Here is a 26,553-nt window from a genome sequence, read left to right on the forward strand (position 1 = left end):
TCTTCCTAATCCTTTCTGCATCTCTCAACAGCCTCGTAACGTTTGAAGACCCCAGTCTTAGGCTGAATGTACACTCACCCAGCAAAGACGACTGTTTGTGATATTAGCGAATCTTCTCCCGCGAGGGTCATGATTTTGTCTGTGTGCATATTCTTTCCACAATGAAGAAATAAAAATGGATCTAGAGGGAACCCATTTTGCCTCCACATGTTAATAATGCAAAATTTTTTCAGCAAAGACATGCACATAGTATGTGTTAAATGAATGCTAACAACCAAGTGTTAGAATCTATCTAGGGGGTTGGCTGTCTCCCCTTTCAGTCATTAGTGACCCATGGAAATAGCGACTCTATAAAGTCTTGTTTATTTCCTTTGGAGATTTCTTTGTCAGGTGTTTGGAGAGCTGTAAAGACGATCTGGGTGTGCAAGAGTGATGCACATGTTGGAATTCAACATCCCACCCCACATCCATCCCGTGAACGACTTCAGAGCACAGGGTCACCTCTGTGGGATGCTGACACTTAACGGCTATGGAGGCTGGGGCACCAGGTGGGGACAGGAGAGTCAACCCTCCAAGTCAGGACCAGCAGATAAAGTCCACGACTCCTCTGGGTCACCTTTGCTGGCTGGCTGTTTGAATTAGGTGGCTTCTGGTTTGCAGCCAAAAACATCCTCCATTAGACAAGATTTCAACCTACACAGAACCCTAACTCAGGAGACCCAGGTCAATCCTGGACCCGGCTTCTCCAGAAACCCGTGAGACCAGCATCCATGCCTCACTCTATTCACCTGTGCGGGGAGGAAGCAAATGAGACACTGCGCGTGTTCACTGCCATGCATTCTGAGGCCCATGGTGGCTTTGGTTTTCATCTTCTTCCCCTCTCACTTACTTTGGAAAATCAGTGATTCTGTGTCTGCTGGGTCTCCTTTCTTGTTGGAGGCTGGGGAGGACTTAGTGTCCATGCTGCATGTGCATATTAAAACAGGAAGTCAGAGTCACATGCTGGCTAACTTATGTGCACGGCTACATTGGGTGGAAAACGATAAAAAAAAAAAAACTACAGAAGAAAATTAAAAACTCAGGTTTGCCTTAAGTTTTTTTTTTTTTTTACAACCTTGCCTTAGTTCTCTTCGTCAGTTCCATGCTGTATTCAGAGTGTAGCCAGATTTTGGCTTCAATCCCGAATCTTCTACTATTTCTATATTCCAACTTTCTACTATGATTTTCAGTGTGGAGGGTGCTAGCTGGGCCAGACAGCTCCATGTGGTCTTTGACAATGCGTGTGCCCCCTGTGCTGAGTGTCCCTGGATCGGTCACCTACTGTCTCAGTTTCCTTATCTCTAAAATGAGATGGACTTTCTGACTCTCAGTGCCCTTGGGATGTCAAGTGCTACAGAGAAAGTTAAGTCCATTTTCCCAGAGTGTCTGGGAGAACACAGAATGCTGTTCCAAGCACGCTCGCAGAGAAAAGACAGCACCACCCAGTGAAGCACGGAGCAAAGAGAACTCATTGCATCGTTACCATGAAAACAATCCAATGCACTTGTTTTGTAGCGAGAAAATGGATCCACTTTGCAGTGCAGTTAACTGTCTCTGAAAGTTATAATTGCTCAGGAACTGAACACTCCTCTTCCCCAGCGTTCCACAGTAACTATGCAAATTCTTCCGCACGCCCGCGATGTTACGGCTCAGAACTACAATGTCTCTTCTGATGTATGCTAGGGATAATTCTCCAAACTCAGTAGATCAGACGCTCTCAGCTCCTCTCCCGAGGGTGTGTGCATGCTAAGTCGCTTCACTCGTGTCCAACTCGTTCGTGACCCCATGGAATGTAGCCTGCCAGGCTCCTCTGTCCATGGGATTCTCCAGGCAAGAATGCTGTAGTGGGTTGCCGTGCCCTCCTCCAGGGGATCTTCTCAACCCAGGGATTGAACCCGCATCTCTTATGTCTGCCTCATTGCAGACGGGTTCTTTACCACTGAGCCACTGTGGAAGCCAAGGGTTGGGGGCAGGAATTCACAGCATCGAGACTCAGGGACACGTGCCACAGGGTTGGGGTCCAGCCAGCACATTTCATCAGGGACTGAAGCATCTAACTTAGCCATGATACCCTGAAGTATTTCCAAGTTGAAATATGGAGGAAATGGAAGTCCATCAGGATGCTGTTCTTACATCCTGGTACTGCATCAGAATCCAACTACATACACACAGAAAACCCTGTTTGAACAATGACCACAGAGTCTGATGGGGAAAATGCCAGCCCATAGCCCCCTTCACTAAACTAGTCTGTGTTGCTTTCAAGAGGCAACCAAGTGAAATAAATGGTAAAGGTGGAAAGAAATTTTCATTTTGGTATTTTGGGTATTTCAGGAAAAAGTAAAATTGTCAAAGGTGTGAGAAATCTGCTGAAGGTACCTAGAATCAGGCCAACACAGAGGAGATTCATCTCATCAGTAAGTCGGTGTTTCAGATGGGAAAACGGGAAGCAGGAGCTGGGGAGACCTCTGCCCCTTGTATGTGTTAGTGTCTGTCATTCTTTAATTTTCAATCAGGCAGAATTCCAGGGACTTCCCTGGCGGTCGATCCAGTGGTTACGACTTCAACTTCCAATGCAGGGGGTGCAGGTTTGATCTCTGGTCAGGGAGTCAGAATCTCACATGCTTCACAGCCAAAAATCCCAAACATAAAACAGAAGCAGTGTTGTAACAAGTTAAGTAAAGACTTTAAAAATGGTCCACATTAAAAAAAAAAAAAAAAAAAAAACTTAAAAAATCCATTCTGCAATTCTGCCAAAAGCCGAGGTTAGGCCAGTTTACTTTCCCTGTATTGGCTCAGGAAAGCTGTGATGCAAGAGGCCTCTTTCTCAATCCTCTGCCTTGTTGGGGGTGGGCCTGGCCAGGACCACAGGGTCTAGGGCACTATGGGGCTGGAACACAGTGGGAAGCCTGGGCTCCCAGACACCAGTTTTAATACAGAGATGGGTCAACGTCGCTGTGTAGTGGACCCTCTTTGAGCATTCCGGTCATGAGAAACAGTGATTGGCTTGGTATTTCAACCTGCAGATGAGGCCCCCAGTGTCATTTGGGGAGGCATAGTAGCCAACAGCATGGACACCAGAGTCCAATACTTCCATTCCTACGTAGAACACGTGGCCTAGTCAAGTCATAGTCTTTCTATGCTTCTTCATCCCCTGGAGAAGTAAATGGCAACCCACTCCAGTATTCTTGCCTGGAAAATCCCATGGACTGAGGATCCTGGTAGGCTACAATCCATGGGGTCGCAAAGAGTTGGACACAACTGAGCGACTTCACTTTTCAGTCTCCTCACCACTTAGGTGAGGATAATTATAGTACTTACATCAGAGGGTAGCCGGATCATACCTGGTAGTCCAAATAAACACTCTTTTTTTTTTATTGGAGTATAATTGCTTTACAATGTTGTGTTAGTTTCTACTCTACAACAGTGTGAATCAGCTATATGGATACACATATTCCCTCCCTCTTAGCCCTCCCTCCCACCCTCCCCATCCCGCCCCTCTAGGTCATCACAGAGCACCGAGATGAGCTCCCTGCGCTTTCCAGCAGCTTCCCACTAGCTATCTATTTCACACACGGTAATGTAAATACATCAATGCTACTCTCCCAATCTGACCCACCCTCCCTTCCTCCCCACTATGTCTACAAGTTGGCTTTCTACATCTGCATCTCTATTCCTGCCTGCAAATAGGTTCATCTGGACCATGTTTCTAGATTCCACACCGTATGGATTTTTTGCAGGGACAGAAAGGCAAAAGGCAAGACCCCGGATTTCTAGGACTCTGTGTTCTCACTCCTTTCAGCAAACTCTGCCCCTTAAACCAAGCCTGGCACATAGTAAGTGTACAGCAAACGATCACTGAACAAACCGCGCTGGAGGACAAGTTCTACAAAAGGAGGAGCGGAACCTCCCACGGCCACAGTGATGAGCACACGGCGCAGGCGATAAATACACCCAATCCATGCACCCACCCCCACTAAATCCCTAACCGGGGAGCAACAGCAGCAGCACCTCGGGTTTTTATTTAACTTTTTCCATATGTTTTCCTGTCTACTCTTCTACCCTCTCATTTCCTGGAATCAGATTTATGTTATCATGTGTGGCGTGAGCGGCTCATTTTTCACTCCGTTCCCCTCGTTGCATCAGCTCCCCAGAGCACGGTCTGCCTGGGCTTATTCGAAGCTGCCGGGGAAGGCGTTTTTCTGAGCCATGTTGTTTACTTTTCCAGAAGTCCCACAGGGTCTTCTCATAATTAGGACCAACAGCAACCACAGGAGTACCCACACTGAATCAAATAGGTGCACTAAATATCCCGAGTCGTTCCCAAAATCTGGAGTTCCGGCCGACCGGGCTCCTATTAGCAGCCCGCAGAGCTCATTGTGAATATTGGTAAACAATTCTGGTGGGAGACGTGTCTTGACAGCTTTGATAAATGGCTGGAGTCATTTTCCGGCTGGCCAGACGCATTCCAATTGCAAGCCGCTGAAAATACCCTTTTCACACTTGACCTTTGCTAAGTGCCGAGGCACAAACCAAAGTCCATTCCCGGGCTGGGTACCTAATTTTTATTAATAATATCTCCACTCTATCAATCATCGTTAACTTACGAGAACATTTGAAGAAATTAATTTAAGCCCAGGAAGAGGGAGCATGGCAGCCCGCCACACTTCCCTCCCCGCTGGATTCTGCATCATGGGCTGCATCCCAAGCGCCCACAGTGACTCAGGTTCTCCTGACTTGACTTTCTCCAACAGAGGATGGTCTCTCCTTCACAGAGCCGTGTCCTGGACTGGGGGGCTGTGCTAGCAAAGTTTCTTAATGGTTTTCCATCCTTGATCTCATTCAGCACTGGGGAAGCCATTGGTCTTGACACTGGGCGCCACGGCTGGTCCACAGGTAAGGATGAGCCGCCTGTCCAAGAATTCACCTGACACCAAGGTCAGCCTTTTGCTCCCTGGGGTAAAGTCAGGCCTCCATATTTTTGACCAAGGGTGGAGAGCAAAGAAGACATAAGAGACGCAGTTTTGATCCCTGGGTTGGGAAGAATCCCCTGGAGGAGGGCATTCAGTATTCTTGCCTGGAGAAACTCATGAACAGAGGAACCTGGTGGGCTATGGTCACACCAGGGGTCACACAGAGTTGGACACGACTAAAGTGACTGAGCATGCACGCAGAGCAAAGGAAGAGAAAGAGGGAAAGGCTGAATCCCAGTCACAGGAGCAGCTCTTTGGTACCCTTCCCACTGACCTGTTCCTTCAACCCATCCTGTATTCAGGCCAACACTTGTCCTCCTGGGCCCCTGGCATTTCAGGAACAAGATGGTAGCCATGGACCAGTCCTTCGGGACTTGTGTATATTTCTTGTGTTTATTTCTATTCAGCAAATTACAACTTCCGGGCTCCAAGTTTCAAGATTCATGAGCATTTTGAATGCTGTGTGCACCTGTGAAAAATGCAACAAGCCACAAATAAGCAAGCTTGGATTCTCCGTGAGCTGGCCTGTGGTGGTAAATGAAAATTTTCACACGCTGGAGGGCACGTCATGTTTGTAAAATACCTGTATTTAAAGATGCATGTCAAGCACTTCTGTGTTTAGAACACTTTTGCATACATTTTGAACATGCAAAACATAGCTGAGCAAATATAACGCTTTGTTTTTATCTTTCAGGTGAAAATTTCAGGTGTTCCTTCTGTTAAAATGAGTCTTCAGAGCCTCCATTTGCAGAGAGAAAGAGAGAGAGAGAAATTAAATCACATTCAGTAGGCGTCCACATATAAAGTAGCTCATGTGAATTATTAATGATAGATTTTGGGGTGGGGGAACTTCTTGGACTTTTTTTGTCGTACTTTTAACAGTTGAACGCGATGCTCATCAGACGTCTCCTTGTGAGATGTCACATTATTTAAATGAGAGCACATCTGACATTTCCAGAAGAGCATGCTAAATTTTGAAAAGAGAATGTTCTTCTCACCGATTTGATGGGCACCACTTGGGCTTTTCAAAATAAAGGTTTTGAGCACTTTAATTTTGGAGTGACTTGCCTTAGTTCAACACAGAGATTTAAAATACTCTCAACCACTTTAAAGAAGAACAGTGAAAAAAGTTTTCTTCGAGATAAACAGAGGAACACTCCACAAGTGACATTTGAAAGGCACTGATGGTGGATAATAACTGCTCAAAATATACTTAGAAACGCTTGGCGTTTCATTGTTCTTTATGTATCTAATTATTCCAGGTATTGTCATGTCAAAAAAGTTTCATATGACACATGTTGTTCTTTAAAAAAAAAAAAAAAGGTCTAAGTCAGAGATGAAATTTAACTTTCCATGCAAATAGAGGCCTGGGTGGGCAATCTCTGTGAGATGACCTTCCTATCTCCAATTGCAGGCACTCACATTTTAACAAAAAGGGATTTACTTTTGTTAAATAAGGTTTTGCCCATGCTGCTCCTTCCCTTTCTACAAGTGCCTAGGACATTTACTGACAGATAAAGTGTGTTAATCGCTCAGTCATATCTGACTCTTTGTGACTTCATGGATTGTAGCCCACCAGGCTCCTCCGTCCATGGAATTTTCCAGTCAAGAATACTAGAGTGGGTTGCCATTCCCTTCTCCAGGGGATCTTACTGACCCAGGGATTGAACCCCAGTCTCCTGTATTGCAGGTAGATTCTTTACCATCTGAGCCACGAGGGAAGCCCATATTCATGCAATTCATGAGGCCAGACACCGTGCTAACTAATGTGAAGGATGAGATGGGTGTGGGATGGTGCATAGAGCAACAAGAAGAATCCAAAAATTTTCAGTCCATTGATTTTTTAAAATCTGCTTACCTCATCCTCCATGTCAGACTGTGATCAGCCCTTGGGAGCTCTAAGGAGCTCTTCAGAACTCCAAAACCAGCTTCTTTTCTGTGAGTTAAACTTGGTCACACCCTTGAGCCACCTTTGTTCCAACTCAGGGCCTTTGCACCTGCTCTTGTCTCTGCCTGGAGCATTCCTCCTGCCACTCGGGGCTCAGCCCTTCCCAGGAACCCCGCACACTGTCTCCTCATGCGTCTCCTTCCTTCACTTCCTTTACTACTATTTGACATTAGTGTCTTCGGTTGTTACAGGTTAAATTTCAGAATCTCTGACTCAATCATGATGAGCTCCATGCTGGACAAACACCTTGTCGGTCTTGGTCATGATTATGTCCTGGATCTGACGGTGATAAATCCTCAGTGGCTGCTGTTGTCTGCGTAAGTGAATTCAGCTTATGCTAACCAACTCCTTTGCCTGAGTTCTCTACTCCTGAGCACCATGAGAGTATGATTTGGCTTCTGAAAGCCATGCAGGATGTAGATGCCAGGACCTCAGTCCTAGCACAGCTCTGGTCTCATTGCAGGTCAGCATATAGGGGTTCTTGTTCTAAACATCAGTCTCATGAGCTTGGTTAAGAGGAGCCCAGCTCTGAGTCATCTACTCCTGGGTTCCTTACAACACTGGGTTTAAGGATGGGAGTTTGGGACTTCCCTTGCAGTCTAGAGGTTAAGACTCCACATTTCTACTGCAGGGGGCAAAGTTTCGATCCCTTGTTGGAAAACTAAGATCCAGTATGCTGCGTGGTACTCCCCCGCTGACCCTGCCACCAAAAAAATGATGGGAGCTTTGAGTCCTAACACTGGGCTACGGGAAAATCAGCCAGAAGTAAATTCCCCCTTCACATAACAGGAGGACAGCCCTGGGGGCCCTGCCCAGGCCCCAGATTCCTTGCCACTGTTATGTCTTGTGTGGACTTCCAAGCACATCAAGAAGGCTCCAGGTTCTATCTGTATTAAGTACTTTACCTCTCTAGTTTCCTGACTTTGTACAAGAATTCTTCTTTGAGTAAACAAAGTACCAAAAAACCCAAGCAAGTGTCTTTCCGGGAATAAATAACAACAGCACTAAATTAGATGATCGATGGTAAGTTAGCCAAAGGATCAATACAGGCATGCAAACTTGTTCCAGACTCCATCTCTGAAAAAGCAGTACTGTCATGAGTCACCATAGACATAAGAGCGAGATGCAGAAACGCCTTTAAATTGGTGATTCATTTGTTTTTTAAACAATAATTTCCCTCATGCTCTGTGCACTTACATAACCACGCCATGAAAACTCTTAGGAGTCAGGAAGGAGCGTCAGCGTGGGTGGTGGGGGGCTCAAGTTCGTCTTTTATCATAAGATCATAAGACCGTCTCTATCTGTTAAATGTCAGCCAAAACACCCCAAACACATATTGCCTTACTGGGACCTTTCTCTGGTCATTATTAATTTATTTATTCATTTATTCATTAAACCTTTCAGGGTAATTTGCCATCTGAAAAGAGAGATGATGGCAAAAGGTTTGTGGCACAAATTCTACAATATAAGCCTGAACAAGCCATTTGAAAATGTTTAAAAGATTTTCAATGGTGAAAATATAAAAATTAAAGGGGAAAAAACAGAAAGCTTTTGGTGCTAACTTATAATATGCTAATATATAAGAAATGCAATTACATATTCATCACTTGCAGTGAAATGGTTATTAAAACAGTATGGTATTCTAAAAATGATAGGGTTATTATAAAATAATAGGGAATTTATCTCACCTTCTTTTGCATTAAGATACAATAAAATTACACTCTGAAAACAAATTACGTTTCCTGTTATCTTCACAAAACAGCAAGACCTGGGCCGTCCACTAGAAACTATCTTTGCCTTGCCGTGTCGAGGCATCGATTTCAAAGTCAGACTTTCTTCCTTCCTTTGGTCATGACATTTGAGGACTGGAGAGAAACTTCTAGAAGGAGACTGAATCCCTTCTTAAACTGTAGAGGCCACTGTGGCTGTGTGTGGTTGCCTGACTCTGTGGGCTAGAGAGAGATGGAGTGAGGAATCCCATCTCGCTAAGACCCTTCCTTTCACATGGACGCTGAGCTAAGCTGCCCCATGCATCACCTGAGGCCCACCTGAATCCCAGGCTGTGGCCAGCTCTGCAGGCTGCTTGGGCATGGCTGGTGTTTGTAGAGTGAGGAGGAGAGGGGGGGTTTCTGTGCAGCTTGTTTCTGAGACACACTAAGACACACTCTGTGCAAGGCATTATTCTGAAGCCATTGCCAATGGAGAGAAGAAAAACACAACTGAATGCAAAGATCAAGTGTTCAAAGTGGCCCTGTCCATTTCCTTTATGGTGTCAGGACAAGTGAAATCCATGTCATCCAAGTCCAGGTGGTCCCTGAAAACCCCTCCCTCCAGCCCTGGCTAGGAGAGGCATGTTCAACCATGCATGCGGTGGCTCCAGAAGGAGACCCAGGAAGGGAGAACAGGTGTCAGGGAGGTTAGAAGCAGGGCATCCTTGCTATGTGTGGTCATGCAAGCTGTCCCAGGGTCCTCGCCTAGAACAGCACAATGAGAATAGCCCCATTACACGGTGCCTTGGGGAGAATCAGAGGGATAAGGCCTGGCAGCCCACAGCTGAATACACAGTTCACCCCTCCCCAGCAACACTACATGTCTTTACCTCTGTCTGCTATTCTCTTTCTGAACAGAAAAATCCAGGAGGTCCTACAAAACCCCCAAGCATCATCCCGCTCTCACTCTTGCACTTCGCTGACACCTGCAAACCCTGTCAAGTCCTGACTGTCCCCGGAGGAGTCAGAAACGTCAACACATAGGACCCCACAGCACCACTCACCACCCCTCCAGGAGAGCCAACCTGAGACTGTCTGATCATGTTTCCCAGGGAAGATACACTTATAATTTGTCTGGCTTCTTAATTTCTCCAAAGACAATGTGACAGACTGTTCTTCCCCTCTGTGTTGGCTTTGATGATGTCTTCCTTTGTTTTTCCATCTCGCCCACTCTTCCCTTGCTCAGCCCCCACTTCTGTATTCAATTGTCACTCCAGTATTAGCCCACTGTCTGCCTGGCAACCCACTATTATGCACTTATTTTATTACTTGGTTTCCTACCCTGATCTTGTGATTCATTTCTAACCTTTACCGACTGTAACATAACTCCTTTTCTTTACTTTCTTTCCTTCCCACCAGCCCCCTCCACTTTTAACTTTCCGGTGTCAGTTTCAGGTAAAGCTTGCTGTCCTCACGTCCCCAGAAACTGGCCTTATCTGCAGCTCTAAGTGGACAGTCTTGTTTTTTTCACTTAGAGCCATCAGTCTAATCGTATCAAGAGCTGTACCTAATGTTTTCAAGTCGCTTTGAATAAGATCAGGAGAGATAAACAGGAATCAAGAAAGAAAATAAAGTGATAAATTGATCCCACGGGCAGATACTGGACAAAAGTCCAGACACTCCTTTTTCTAACCTCACCTGGCTTGATTGTGTAACCAGAAAGTTACATAAACATAGGTCAATGGTCACAATTCTGATGACCCATGCATGATGTTTCTAAATAATTTTAGAATCGTATGGGACAGTTTAAGAATTAAGAATGCCCATCTTTAAGGATATCCTGTGCAAAGGAAACCCAGTATATAAAACATTCAAAGTTATTTAACACAATAAGCCCTCTTCATGTCAGTGGTAGCAGGGAGGTGTCAGGTGGAATTTTCTGGGGGTGATGCTTAGGAAGAAAGAAGACAGGAGGAGAATCTTGGAAATCACAGAACATTAAGAGTTGGAAAGGAACACATGGATCATTTTATCTAACTCCCTAAGGTTTAGATGAGGAAATTGAGGCTCTGGGAGTTTAAGAGATTTGCCTGAAGCCTAGAGGCAGGTCTCTGAACTCCAAACCCTAAACTCTTTCTAGCAACTCAGCAACTGGAAGCATAACTTCTGTTAACAGAAATAATGATTATAAAAATCCTATTTCAAGTTTTTATGACCATAACCTCCTAACTCTCTCTCCCCCATAATTCAGACACCCTAAAATAATTCATCCTTTAAAAGTACAGTGTACAATTCAGTGGTTTTTAATATACTCACAGAAGTAAGCAACCATCACCGCACTCACTTTTAAAACATTTCATAACCTCAAAGGGAAATGAGTCACTCATTCCCAGCTACTCCTCATTACTATCTCCTAACCTCTTAGCAACCATCAATCCCCTTTCCATCTCTATAGATTTGCCTGTAAATAAAATTAGATTTTCTATAAATGGAATCATACAAAATGTGGCCTCTTGGAGCTTCCTTCACTTAGCATATTTTCATGGTTTATCTACGTTGTAGTATATGTCAATATTTCATACCTTTTCATGGCTGAATAGTATTCCATTGTGTGTTTATATCACATTTTGTTTACCCATACTTCTATTGATGGACACTTGGGTTGTTTCCATTTTGGGACTATAAAGACTGATGCTGAAACTGAAGCTCCAGTACTTTGGCCACCTGATTCGAAGAGCCAAATCATTGGAAAAGACCCTGATGCAGGGAAAGATTTAAGGCAAAAGGAAAAGGGACAGGCAGAGGATAATATGGTTAGATAGCATCACCGACTCAATAGATAAGAATTTGAGCAAACTCCGGGACACAGTGGAGGATAGAAGAGCCTGGTATGCTACAGTCCATGAGGTTACAAAGAATGGGACATTATTTAGCGACTGAACAACAACAAATGGATGATGTTGCTGGTCTTGTATGAATTTACTTGGTAACTGTGGTTGCCCATCTTTCTCCTAATCTTGCCCTACATCAGGGCATAAACTAAAGACCAAATTTTCCTGGGCCAGCCCCCACCCCTCCATAGCCGGCACTGTCTCTCACCTTAAACTTCACATTATCTCTAAACGGCTTTGAGAGAGCCGTTTCTTGTGTTTTATGAAACACCCCTTGTGACATTTCTGCTTTCTTCCATGGCTCCCTTTCTGCACACTCTCTCTTAAAGATCTTTTCAGAATTCTGTTATGCCAACCCATCCATTTTCACTTTGCAGATCTGAGAGATCCTGTAGACAGGATTTTGTATAAAAACTTTCCGTTTTCTGCCTCTAGATCCCTTCTCTTCTCAAATCTGATCTTTACAAATCTGAGAAGGGAGGAAAATGGCAGATGATTTCAAAACACTGAAACTAAATATCGAAGAAATCAACACAGTTTGTTAGAGACCAGCCCGAATCTGACCCATGCCTAGACAAGCAAGCTTTCCGGGAGACCTCATGGCAATGATTCAACTTCTAAGACAAAGAACAGGGCGCTGGTGCAGGTGAGCAGGAATTAAAATTTCCTGTTAAAATTATTCATTTACCTTTGAAAAATCCATAGTTAAAGCTGGACACACACAATTAAATTGGGTGCCCCAAATTAAATTATGTGAAGCAGCTATAAAAACGGTGTCATGACATGAACATTATGTATCTCAGCAATATGGAACTGCTGCCCTGGTGAGTACAGCAGAGGTGGAAATGAGTTGAGTAAACCTCTTCAGTTCTGCCCCTCTAACAGCAATCCTGACAGAGGCCGAGTTAAAGTTTACCTTTTAAGATCTTCTGAGAAAGCCTTTGCTAAGCAAATTAACCATGTCAACAGGATTTCTGGTGACTGTTGAAGCTACTTAAGAGTTCAAGCTGTTCCCTAACACATTAAACAGAGCAGAGATTATGGATACACTTATGTGCTGGTGGGTAGTGCACAGGTAATCCAGATCTTACAAAATGAAGTTCCCTATCTTCTTCACCCTTAGTTAACTAGCCTAGTTCTTGCTTGTTTTGAATGTGGTAAAATACCTTATTTCTTAAATTGGAAAATTATTTGCACTTTTACTAATTCGGCCAAGCCTTCTCTGACAAATTACAATGGAGCAAGCTCTTCTAGATGGGGTTTTCCTGGTGGTTCACTGGTAAAGAATCAGCCTGCCAATACGGAAGACACAGGTTCGATCCCTGGTCTGAGAAGATCCCCTGGAGGAGGAAATGGCAACCCACTCAGTATTGTTGCCTGGGAAATCCCATGGACAGAGGAGCCTGGTGGGCTACAGTCCTTGGGGTTGTAAAGAGTCAGACATGACTTAGTGACTCAACAACAACAACAAAGTTATTCTGGCCATGATATAGAGATCAGTATACTACTGAGTTCTGCTGGTAAGGAACATTTTGAAACTTGATAGTAATGCAGACAAATACAGGCATTGGGAATATAGAACCAAAAACTGAAGTTTAGACACGATAACTTAACCCTATCCTTAAAAATCACTTTGTGGTAAATATCAAGCAGTCAGAGGAGGTACAGTTGAGAACAAGGTTATCCTTAGAAAAGAAAGAGAACAGGTAAAAGGGCCTGGAATCTCGGTCCACCTGCATGCAAGCCCCACCTGGGGGACATATCATTGTCCTCATTTTGCACAGGAACCTGTGGTCCAGCGAGGTTCATCCACATCCCCCAGGATCACAATGTTAGAAGAAGCCATGGGCAACCACACGGGAGAAAAAATGAGCTCTCCAGAGAAGTGATTCTCTGCAGAGAAGTTTTGACTCCGAGGGGGTGAGGGGTGTCCTGGTCCAGGCTGGAGGGACATTCCAAAAGCTGGGGTCAAGACAGAGACCCCGTGAGCAGGAGAGTATGAACGGAGGGCGTGAGGTGGAACGGTCTGGAGGGAGTGTCCCTGAGGGAGAGGCTGAACCTCACTCCCCGATAAACTACGCCACAGGTACTTGATTCACTGTAGCCATTCGGTATCTGTCAGACAAACGATAGCAGAGATTAGTCTGGAAAAGAGAAGATCAAAGCACACTTTCAGTCAGGGAGGAGTCTGCACAGGTGTGGACACTGAAGTGTGTTACAGAGGACAGTGGACTTCTGGGTGAGGCTGTCCTTAGACTGGAGCTCCTCCAGTGGGGTGATGCTGTCCTCAGCCTGGGGATATGTGTCAGTCTCCAAAACCCTGAGTATTCATTGGAAGGACTGAAGCTGAAGCTGAGGCTCCAACACTTTGGTCACCTGATGTGAAGTGCTGGAAAAGACCCTGATGCTAGGAAACAGTGAGGGCAGGAGGAGAAGCAGGTGACAGAGGATGAGATGGTTAGATAGTATCACCGGCTTAATGGACATGAGCTTGAGCAAATTCTGGGAGGCGTGAAGGACAGGGAAGCCTGGCGTGCTACAGTCCACTGGGTCACAAAGAGTCGGACACAACTTAGTGACTGAACAACAACAAGAGGCATCTTTGGTCATCACAATGGGGTGGTGATACTAGCATCTGGGGGTAGAAACCAGAGATGCAACTCAGCCCTGGAACAAACAGCCCCACACAGAGAATCCCTCCGCCTGTTCAGTTCAGTCGCTCAGTTGTGTCTGACTCTTTGTGACCCCATGGACTGCAGCACGCCAGGCTTCGCTGTCCATCACCAACTCCCAGAGCTTGTTCAAACCCATGTCCACTGGAGAGACCAATAAATGATGGGTGGAGAAGCTCTGCCTGCTAGAGTCCACCTCTTCACTCAGTTCTGTGCTCACCAGGCAGCCTTCACCTCTTGCTTGTTCTGCTTGGTTGCTGGTAGTGTCACCATAGCTACTATGGTTTCTGCCAGCCAAACTACTGATTCCTCATGACAGGGGCGGATTCCGTTCACCAGAGCCCATGAGATTTCTAGGCTGCAAGATCACCGCTCTGTGTATCCTTCAGTGTAAGAAGATCTACGCAAGAAAATCTATGCAGTAATAATATTCTGTTCAGTAAATGCTATTCTGATCCCATTTAGCAGATGAGAAGACTGAATCTCAGAAAAATGAAGCAGTTTATTTCAGGGGACAACTGCTGGAACAGGAAGCCACTCGTTGACCCTGAAGTCTATACTCTTAAACCACTGCATTTAGCTGTCTCATTAAAACCATCCAATGCTTCTTTTTTGCACCCAGCAATTTACATAAGTATTTTCCTTTAATCTTCCCAGCCATCCTAAGAGTAGGAGGCCGGATGACTATCTTACAAAGACAGAAACTGAGTCTCAGAAAAGTTGCGGTTTGCTGGAGATAACTCATGGAGCTAGGACTCTCCCCTGGTCTGTCTTTCCACCAGCCACAGTTCTAATCACAGTAGCTGTAAGAAATGAGAAACCCTAAACGGTAGAGTTGGGGCCTATCTTTCTAGAGTTGGGGCCCTCCCAAAAGGGAGTGTTTTGCTGTAAATTAAGAAATTGGCACCAACTGATACATCAGTGCCTTCCTGACAGAATTAAGTTCCTAGACCTTCATGGCAGCAAATCAGACCCCGAGCCCAAGCAACAGCCTCAAGGTGATCACTCCCTCCCCCGGTGCCATCAGTCACCCTGTGACATCATTATGACGAAGCACAATGCCACACAAACAACTATAGGAACAAACACCAATGCCACCTTATAATATTAGCATGGATAAGTTTGACATTTTTGCAGATAGCAACAGTGCAAAAAAACTTCCACTTGCAGAGTCAAGCTCCCATGAAAAATGCCCCAGTGATATCTTTAGGCATTATTATCTAGAATAAGCGTCAATAGCTATTACATCCTGAACATTTGCACTGATGATTCGGGCTCAGAAGCGTTCCATCAGATGAAGATGAGCATTTTGATACTGCTAAGAACATAGACGCCCTTGAAATGTGTTCCTTTCATCAGTTCTGCTAGGTTAACTTCCACGGCTGGCCCTATTTGAACTCCACTCTCAAGCAGCCAAACTCTGCCCGGCACTGTCCCTTCATTAGTAAAAGAAGCAGAAAGCTAATTGGTTTTTAAGCTGCTGATTCCCTGCATTCATCACTAAGACACCACAACCGGTTCCTGCCAGAGTGAAGGCCCATTTGTGTCAAGGCAAAGACTCAGCGGTCTTTTGTCTCAGTTTATGTGACGACCACTGGTAATTGGAAAATTACCTCTAAATTCATCTTTCAAAACACAACTAAAGTCTGGGCTAACTGTTGAAGGGTGCTTAGTCTATAACTTCCTGACAGGCTACTGGAAAGAAGCCAGATCAAAGTCTCAGGAAGAAAGTGAACATATGGTGCTAAAGCAAACAGCAAGATGAAGGGTGTCGGTACACGTCCACTCCAGAGCCCAGCGCCTTCTTTCTCTGGAATGTTCCTTGACTTGGAGAGCCTGTTTGCAAGAGCTAAATGCTTGCACAGGTTGATGAGAAGACTGAGTTTCAGGAGTCACAAATGCTTATGTCTGCTATTGTCAAGGAAAGTCAAGACCATCAGCAGTTGGGACATGCCTGGTGGTTCAGTGGCTAAGGCTCTGAAGTCCCAAAGCAAGGGGCCCCTGTTCAATCTCTGGTCAGAGAACTAGATCCCACATGCTGTAACTAAAGCTCCTGTATGCCATAACTAAGACTCGGCACAGCCAAATAAATTAATTAATTAAAATATTTTAAAAAAAGACCATCAGCAGTGCCTTGCTCTGTCCACCGCAGAACTTAGGACTTAAAAGTGCATTATATCAACTATAATTCAATTTTTTTTAAGTAACTGATAGATTTATAAATTTTTTTTAAAGGACATCAACATTTGGACTCTTCAATTTCACTCAGCAGATGAATGTCAGGTACCGTTCACACTTCTGAGGGACAGAGGGGATCAAGGGGGCCCTTCCTTCCTGGAGCCACGTTCTAAGGGGAAACAAACAATGAACAGGCAAACATATGAACAAGAATTCAGATGAAAGAGAGACTAATGCACGGGGTGGTGATGGAAATCATGTGTTGGGGAGGGGAGTATTCTAGACTATGGCTATACCAGGGAAAGCACACTTTTGTTGAGCAGGAGTTGCCATGTTTACATCAGAGGGAGGAGACCCTCCCCTCCCCCCAACAAAATGGGCCTGCATTTGGCATTTATGAGGAAAGCTGAGGCCAGGGAGTCTGCGGCCAAGAAACAGTGGGGCAGAGAGGGAGGCGGTGGGACGGCCAAGAGGCCGTTGGCAGGTGCTGGACAGGGTGGACATCTCCACCTCCTACTAGATCAAGCTTTCAAGGTCAACAAACTGAAGACTAATTTCCTCATGCTCCAGCCCAGGCCGTTTAAAACAGTAAAGACTAAATGGGTTCCAGTGAGCATCTCCATGAACGGTAAGCTGATGAGAAAAATGTTTTGTCTCTAATAATGGATGTGTCTTTCATGGGAGAGAGATAGAGATGAGCTGGGTCATGTTTATGATCTTTACGGCTGAAGGAGAATGATTTCCACTCCCTAAGAAGTTAAGATGACAGTAGCAGCTTGCCTCCTTGCCACCCAGTCATCTCATCCATCGCTCTCGACAGGATGACACCTGGGTCATCTCTCTCCTGCAGTCAGTGGAGATATGGCAGGCATTCCCATCAGCAAAGATCATGGTTACCATTGCGGGGTCGAAAGCATGAATCTAAGTACCCAAGGGTACAGAGAGACATAAGAGCAGAGATAAGCAAAGGAGAGAACTTCGTAAAATAACTTGGGTGGCGTCACTCCCTGAGGCAAAGCCCACACCAGTGGCTTTCTCTGGAACCCAAAGAGAGTTCGACTTCTGACCTGGGACCATCTGTGCTCCTGTAGGAGCTGGCCCTGCACTTCACCACCTCCCAGGAGCTCGGAGAGCAGGGAACAAGGGGTAGGAGCTTAGACGGGGCTATATGGCCCAGGCAGACACAGAAGGCAGATGTGAAGGAGTCCTGAGGGAATGCTTCAGACTTGGACTAGTGAAGAGGCAGGCAAGTGAGAAAACCTGCAGGACTGTGTGTAAAGTCTAAAGTAAAGGTAGTCTAAAGTAAAGGTAGTCTAAAGTAAAGGTAGTCTGAATCCATATGAAAGCCCCTCAAACAGCAGCAATAACCTCTCACTTTGAACACAATAGGTCCAACATCATCAACTTTCCCTCCTGAGTTGGCAAAGGTCATCCTTTCTCTGGTTAGCCCCCTGGGAGCAATTGTCATGTGGCTAGGAGCTCTGGCAGGAGCCCTGGAGTCCTGATGTCATGCACACCTGTGGTTCAAATGTTCAGGCTGCAACTGGACTCCCAGGCCTTTGACCTCAGACAAGCCATCCTTGTCCCCATTACACCAGGAGAAAATGGAGGATACCTGCACCACCATTGATGTGATGAACCTGATAGCACTATACAAAGTTTAATTATTATGACTCCAGAGCTTTCATTTGACAAAAACAATGACTTCATAAGTTCATAAAGCACTTACGAGTACTCTTGGAATGATCCATAGTGCCAACCATCCAGTCCCCTCCTTCTGTGACTAAGTAATGGGAAGTGATGGGAAATAATCCATTTGGCTTGGGGCCAATCTGGCTCTTGCATCCTTTTATTTGATTGACAAGAGGAGGACTTAAAACTTCTTTCAATTAGTTGCCACTGTTTGAAACTCAGAGGCATTTACTTAGATGCTCAGGCCCTGACTTGTCTAGAAAAATAAGGCTTGAGGCATTGCCTCTCTGTGGCTGTGGCTGAGTGAAGCTGGGAGCACTGGACACCTCAGGAGAGAAAATCCCCCTGCTTCTGACAACCAGAGTCACCCATGGGCCTGGTCCCTAGAGGCCATGGCTTTGCTGCTTTGTCCTAGATTTTAAAACATATCCTTTATCCTCGGACAACAAGGAGATGGAACCAGTCAATCTTAAAGGAAATCAACCCTGAATATTCATCGGAAGGACTGAAGCTAGAGCTCCAATACTTTGGCCACCTGATACAAAGAGCCGACTTATTGGAAAATATCCTGATGCTGGGAAAGATTGAGGGCAGGAGAAGGGGGCAACAGAGGGTGAGATGGTTGGATGGCATCACCAACTCAATGGACATGAGTTTGAGCAAACTCCGGGAGATAGTGAAGGACAGGGAAGCCTCACGTGCTGTAGTCCATGGGGTTGCAAAGAGTTGGACATGGCTGAGCAACTGAACAACAGGAACAATCCTTTATCCATAATGTCAGCACTCTGGGGTCTTCATGGAAACAATTGCTATCACAGGTCATGACGTAGGTTTCCAAGGGTATGGAGGAAATGAATCTGGTAAAACAGTCCCTAATGCTTTCACCTCCAGAAGGCTCTCTTCCCATCTCCACAGACACCCTGGCACTCTAGGACCCAGCTCACAAGGCTTAGCTCCCAGACGCTATCCCCACCCCCTCGCCAGAAGCTGTCCACATGTGGACTTTGTGGGTGAGAGGACTTTGGAGTGTGAGCTATTTTGCACTGAAGTCAGAGTCATTCTGTCACATCAGCGTAGTTCCAGGGCTGTGTTGCAAAGGCCAACATGGCCCTCAATGTCGAGATAAGACAGGCATGACATGGGAGTGTGTGAGGTCTGCTGCACACACACAGACACACCCCCATGCAAGTCGTATGGAAAAATACAATATCCTTCCCAAAATTTCTATCAGTTTGCAAGGGGCTTAAATCCTTATGGTTACAGGGATGGATGGGAGAGGAGGGGGTGTGGCCATGGAGGGGGTCGTTCGAGGGATCCCGGGGGTGATGGTTCTTGGTATCTTGATGCCAAGATGTGGTGCCTGCACAAATCTACATGTGTGAAAGAACTACACACACGCACACAGAGGAGTGCATGTAAAACCGAGGATTTAGGTAAACTGTGGATTGTACCCACATCTGTTTCCTGCTTTTGATATTGCTCTGCAGGTACATAAGATGTAACCACCACAGAGGACTTGGCAAAGGGTATGTGCCCCTCCCTTTCCCCCCATCGCCGTACACTCTGTTTTGTCAACTTCCTGTCAATTCCTCTTAGCTCAGTCGGTAAAGAATCTGCCTGCAATGCAGGAGACCTGGGTTCGATTCCTGGATTGGGAAGATCCCCTGGAGCAGGAAATGGCAACCCACTCCAATATTCTTGCCTGGAGGATCCCATGGACAGAGGAGACTGGCAGGCTATAGTCCATGCGATCACAAGAGTCGGACACGACTTAGTGACTAAACCAACCAACCTGTCAATCTAGAATGATTTTCAAAGCAGAAAGTTTAAAAACAAAACCAACACTCTCACGGTGGCCTCTGTCCAAACCCCAGGTCTGGGTTAATTTTATGTGTGAACCTTTCCCCCAACCCACACCGCCCTGCACTGCACACCGGAAGACATGGAAGCCAGCCCTTCCTACACGTACACAAACATCCCCCCAAATATACACACACATCACCCTCAAGCTGAGGACTCTGTGTGTGCAGCGGAGCTCACTGACAGCTGAAAGGAGAGATGCACAACCTGCAGCTTAATAAAATAATCTCCGCTTAGGCGGTAACTTCAGCCTTCCCTGGTGGCTCAGGTGGAAGAGAACCTGCCTGTAATGCGGAAGACCCAGGTTCGATCCCTGGTTTGGGAAGATCCCCTGGAGGAGGAATTGGCTACCCACTCCCAGTATTCTTGCCTGGAGAATTCCATGGAGAGAGGAGCCTGGTGGGCTACAGTCCATGGGGTCACAAAGAGTCAGACACAACTGAGCATCTCACACTTTTACTTCTAGGCAATGCCTCAGACATTTCACAGCACAGGTGACCCCCTGGACAACACTGGCTGGAACTGCACGATAGGTCCCCTAACAATGGGTGTTTTCAGTAGTAAATATGGCAAGGTTTGTGGTGGTTGGATCGCTGGATGTGAATGGAGGGGACCCCGGATGGGTGGGGAGAACTGCAAGTTATATGAGGGTTTTCGGCTCTGTGGAGGGTCGGTGCCCCAATCCCCATGCTGCTCAAGGGTCCACAGTATTGTCTGGTTGTCCCTCTCCCCATACTCTTTTCCCTGCATGCCCTCCTCCTTCAACATCAGCGAAGGAAAGGCAAACGCAATAGAGGTGAATTCCCTGAGTCTAATGTGAGCAGTTTCCTTATCTCACCTAGGGTGTTGGCTGGGAACCTCTTCTACCCTCAGGCAACTTATCAAGGTGATTATACACGTTAGGACAGTCCTTCTTTCCAGAGATATGAGAGTCCAGCTGCTTTAGACAATGGGTCTCCCCTTGGGTGGCTGCCGGAGGGGCTCCTGGCCTGCCCCAAGAAGCCTCTGGGAGACCTGGTTGATCTGCCAGCCACCCAATGGCTCACCTGGGCTTCTAGTTTGCTTTCCAAGCCCCTTCCTTCCTTCCTTCTTTCCTCCCTTCCTTCCTTCCATCTATCCATTCATAAATATTTGGCTGAAGTACAACCCTGAGGATGCCTAAACTAAAGAGAAGCCCATTGGCTCTGCATCTCAGGAGACAAGCCCTACACAGAGACTCCGAGTCCCTGTCACCCACAAGGCAGCCCTTGTTCCAAAGGAAAATGATCCCTTCCCCTTTCCAGAGTCATGATTCTGAATTTTAATTTTGTAGAATATATATTTTGCAACACATCTTGATGAAAACCCGGAAGGACTTTGGGGAGAAGACATAAACCATGAAAAGACTCTCAGCGTCCATCTGGGGATTCTGTTTTCCTGTTGCTGTTTTATAGCAGGTAGCCTTTCTAAACCCTTCAGATTGAGAAGTTAAAGAAGTAGTAGACACGTGTTATGTTACAGGTTATAGACAGCTAACCTTAAAAGGTAAATAGAACCCACTACACATTTATTTTGAACACTTGACTCTTGAAACCAGGTAAAATTATTGCGTAAAATGATTGCACAACTATTCATTCAGGTCCATTCATTCAGCAGACACTTGTTGAGTGCCTTGCACGTGGCAGGCCTGACCCAGGACCGGGAAGAAACAAACAGCAGATTAAAAAAAAAAAAAGAAAACACACACAGGAAGGACCTTGGCCCTCGGGGAGCATGCATTTTAGTGATATTTGTTATGAGCACGCCATGAGCCTTCAGGTTTTAGAGGAGACGCCAGCCAGTCTGAAATGCTGGGGAACATGAAGCTGACAACAGACGGGGGGTTCAGTTTTAAACAGGGAAGTCAGAGAAGGATCAGAAAACCCAAGATCAAATTTTAGGGGTGGCAAAACTTTTCCTTTGTCCTCAAAGGATCTCCAGCTGCGCCTGAGAATTAAATGATCTAAGACAGATTAACGGGCTTCCCAGGTGGTTCAGTGGTAAAGAAACCATCTGCCAATGCAGAAGATGTAGATTCAATCCCTGGGTTGGGAAGATTCTCTGGAGAAGGAAATGGCAATCCACTCCAGTACTCTTGCCTACAGAATCCTGTGGATAGAGGATCCTGGTAGGCTACAGTCCACGGGGTCGCAAAAAGTCAGACAAGATGTAGCAACTGAGCACTCACCCAAGACAGGTTAACAGGAGTAACGCAGATTGTTGCATGGACTTGGGTACTTCCAAAGGAACAAAGACCCAGGGAAGGGACCAGGTCTGGATGTTTATCCACCAAATTGAGCAAAGACAGGCAACTATGGAAAAGTAATAATACATGGGGAGACTAAAGGATGATAGGAAGTATTTGAACAAGTCTGCTTGTTCAGATTTCTTTCTGCCTCCATGCCCCATCTCTATGACAAGACTGTTTCTCTCCTCCTAGTGTCAGGAAAGCAGCATCCATATGGGGGTTTCATCTCCTGCTTTCAGGAAGAAAGAAAAGGGAGGGGGGTTAGGAGGTCCTGCTTGCATCTGATCTTTTCCAAACTCCTTTACCTCAAAATAATCCTTATGCCAAAGCAAGGTCTTTGGGGTGGCACATTCTGCCATCTTTCAAAGTGCAAGGTCCCTGAGGGACACGCTGCTTAGGGTGTGAGGGACAATAAGGGGCTGTGTGGCAGGAGCAGGTGGGAGAGAGGTAGTCACTTGACATCTGGGGGTGGATGGGAGACACCAACTCTCATGGTGTCTGGGAGCCTCTGCGTGGGGCAGGGTGGTGTTTTGAGCAGAGGTGAGATTCTAGTCTCCTGGGCTGGGTAGGAGCAGGGGAGGGTTGGAGGGGTGGTCAGAGCACTGGGAACTGAGCAGAGACCCATCGGTGTGGTTACCATTGACCTTGACAAGAGCAAGAATGGAGTAGCTCCTGCAAAAACCGGGACATCCCAAGCTCTCCTCAGGACCGGGCAATGCTGGACCTCACTCATCTTAGGTTGTAGAGTAGGAATACCAGGGAGAATATCAGCGAGACAGTGAAGGACAGGCAAGTCTAGTGTTCTGCACTTCATGGGGTCACAAAGAGTCAGACACAACTTAGCAACTGAACAACAACAACCATGTTGCTGAATTTAGACCTTGCTTTAATGCTGAACCTACTGGAGAAATATAAAAATGTAAAATAATACCTCTTTATGTGTTCTGTGCCAAAAGATTTAAGGATGTCATTTTGTTTTTAAGGCAGATTTAATTTTAGAACTAGCAAAAGAAATCTAAAAACTGAAGCTTAAAAGACTTGCAGAATTCCAACAACATCAACTCATTTTATTATAAATAATAATCTTTGCACAAATCAGTGAAAAATATTAATATCTGACATTTATTTTGTATTTACTATATCCCCAGCACTGTGTTATTTTTCAGCACTTGACATGGATTATTTCATTTATTCCCCATAATAATACAACTAAGAAGGCACTATTTTTAGGCTCAAGTTAGAGATGAAAAAATAGAAGCTCAGAGAAGGTGAGTAAACAGTTGAAGGCCACACAGCCGGGAAGCAGGGTACCATTTTTACTGCTACTTTCTGCTTCCTCTGGATGTTGAATAGCAGTGAGACACTTGCTTGGGATGTAGAGACAAACGGAACAGTCCATGAACCCTCAGCATTTATTTCACACTTTTGATCCTCTAGAATTTTTTTCCAACAACAAAAAAGTAAACCACCTTTTCTTTTGCATTAGTTTTCTGTACTATTTTTAAAAATTATGTACAGAGAAATAGAATCCTTCTCATTGGCCTCTTCAGCAGACCAGCCTGCAAGCTAACTACCAATCATGGGCTGCAGTTTCCAGATTTTTACTCCAAAATATGCTTGTTATCAGACTCCATTTAACCAGACAATGTAATCAAGCATTAATTATGTATTTATCTACTTATTTCCCCAGTGTTTCTTCATGTAGAAGCAGGACAAAGGAGAGGTCATAATGATAAAGTTCTGGGCAATTCCAGAACACCTCCTGCACTTTTGCTTAACAGTCAAATTGGGCTTCCCTGGTGGCTCAGATGGTGAAGAATCCACCTGCAACGGGGGAGACCTGGGTTCGATCCCTGGGTTGGGAAGATCCCCTGGAGAATGGAATGGCTACCCACTCCAGTATTCTGGCCTGGAGAATTCCATGGACTGTACAGTCCATGGGATCGCAAAGAGTTGAATACAACTGAATGACTTTCACTTCACTCCCACACTTGGACCCTGCCTCTCACACAATTTTAAGAATTCTCTCTCGCACCTTCTCTGTCCCCAAACTCTTCCCCCGAGGCCAAGTCCACCAGCAATGCTGAATGGCTCATTATATAAAAGTACATTTGCTTTGCGTTCATACCAAAGGTCAAAGTATAAAGACCCGTATAACAACAACAATGTTTGCCAAACAGGTTAACTGGCATGTTCGAAAACGGACACTCCTTGGCAACCCATTGGTTGAATCCAGAATGACAGCAATCACATCTCAGGCAAAACAGCAAGGCTGTTTAGGTACTCTTTGGGGACGAATTATCTTTATGACATGCAGAGGAGCCAATCTAGTCCTTGTAAAAGTGGATTAAAAAATAATTTACTACCAGTTGCTAGTCAGGCTTTGGTGCAACAGAAGTAAATAAACACAGAAACAACCAACCTTGCAGAGGAAAACCTTGGTATCTGATCTCCAATTCTAATATTTAACAAAGTAAAAGTTAACTTTCACTCTCCTTTTCCTTAGAATTGAGTTGATTATGGTAACACCTGCAGTTGAGGATCTTAGCACCGGGGCTACCTCCTAACCTATTATGTGTGAAATTCTCTTTACCTTAAAGCAGGCCCACCATCCATTCGGGCAAATGGCCCATTGATGTTAAGTCTGGAAATTCTAGGATCAGATCTGCTTTTGAAAGATGGAGCTATCTGAGTTCATTATCAACACCTACTGCATGAGTGAACAATTGTTGAAAACAGTAAAAAGTTTTAGGAAGCCTTCTTAAAATGAAGGGTTTCAGAGATGTCTTTTCATTGTTCAGGTGATTATCCCTGCAGGGCAATAGTAGAAAACTACCCTGACATTTATTTATGTGAGACTCAGGGTATAAAAATCACACTCACCCTTCATGAATGTTAGAGAAGCCAGAAAAGTGAATGGTGAAGCATTACAGGCGCCAACATCCAGTGATTCTACAAAGAGCTGTGGAGGGTTCTCTCTGTCCCAGGTACACTGGATACACAACTACTGACAAAGACCCCTTGTCGCAGATTTTCTGGCAGTTCCAACCTTTAGGCAGCATTGCATCATCAAACTCCTTTTTCCCTTGGGAAGCTCAAATACTTCAATGTTTACCACATGGCTTATAAAGATTTTGCACTCAAGTTAGGGGGAGCAGGGACTCATTATGAAGTAAGGCTCATGACATCACGTTGGAAGCAGTGAGCAGACTGAGAATAATTTCAAAAGACAATGACAGCACTTGCTGGCCTGCCTCTTTAATGCTGTCCTGCAAGATATTCATTTAGTATTTTTTGCTGTTTAAAAATATTGTTACATTGACCACATATATCTCTGTGTAAATCTATTACATTTCCGAATAGTATTAATAATATATATCGTGTCTATCCCACGCATCCATGCCTCCTGAATCAAAAACAGACTCTGGAGACACTTGGCCTGTGGCCAAGAGAGCTAAGTAGAAGGTGCTCGGACACTTGCACCAAGCATCAACGTAGCCTCCTGCCCTTGTTCTATATAAGCACCATACACTTGGCAGGACCCTTTTTTACTCTGAGCCACACTGGCTGATCAAGAGCTGATAATATGGGCGGGCTGAGGAACAATACTGCCCTCAATGCTAAAAGGCCAGAGGCTACAGGCCCCTGAGTGTCTCCCAGGAACCCATCCAGCAAGCAGCTATCAACCACACAGAAGTCCCCTGACATCCTGCGCAAGAGGCATGGTGAGCATCTTTTTCTTCTGAAGGAGGCAAATGACCGACAACTATATGTGGGCACTGGAAGGACCGGAGTCTAGTTCGTCCCAATCCCAGTCATGTTTAGAATATGAAACAGCACTTGCCTTAGGAAGAGCAGGCAGGACCTCCCGGGTCTCGGCAGGGCTACATCGGTGCCATCGAGAACACCAACGATGGCAAAGCTGAGCCAGATGCAAAGCTCTGGAGTTAGAACAGACACACAACTCAGCTTACACCCTGTGTGGCCACTTGCGATAATTAGAAGATGGGTCTGGATGGAGCAGGCATAAGGAACTGCAGAAGAAAACATCTGGGAAGGGGTAAGAGGTTAAGTGGAAGTATTAGTCACTCAGTCATGTCCGACTCTTTGTGACCCCATGAATTGTAGCCCATCAGGCTCCTCCATCCATGGAATTCTCCAGGCAAGATTATTGGAGGGAGTAGTCATTCCCTTCTCCAGGGAATCTTCTTGACCCAGGGAATCTTCCTGACCCAGGGATCAAACCTGGGTCTCCTGCATTGCAGACAGATTCTTTACCATCTGAGCTACTGGGAAGCCCACCAAGGAGGCACCAAAGCGAATCTGAG

At 45.5% G+C, this 26,553-nt stretch overlaps 1 protein-coding gene across 1 annotated transcript in view; it reads left to right on the forward strand.

Moving 5' to 3' along the window:
• The first annotated feature begins 19,592 nt into the window (after positions 1–19,592).
• The window catches only part of CTCFL (CCCTC-binding factor like), a 36,955-nt gene continuing 29,994 nt past the window's right edge, over positions 19,593–26,553 (forward strand). Inside the window, exon 1 of the mRNA XM_043884188.1 lies at positions 19,593–19,625. The gene's annotated coding sequence lies outside the window, so the exon portion shown is untranslated. The remainder of the gene's footprint in view (positions 19,626–26,553) is intronic.

Source organism: Cervus elaphus, chromosome 23, assembly GCF_910594005.1.
Source record: "Cervus elaphus chromosome 23, mCerEla1.1, whole genome shotgun sequence".
Taxonomy (NCBI): Eukaryota; Metazoa; Chordata; class Mammalia; order Artiodactyla; family Cervidae; genus Cervus; species Cervus elaphus.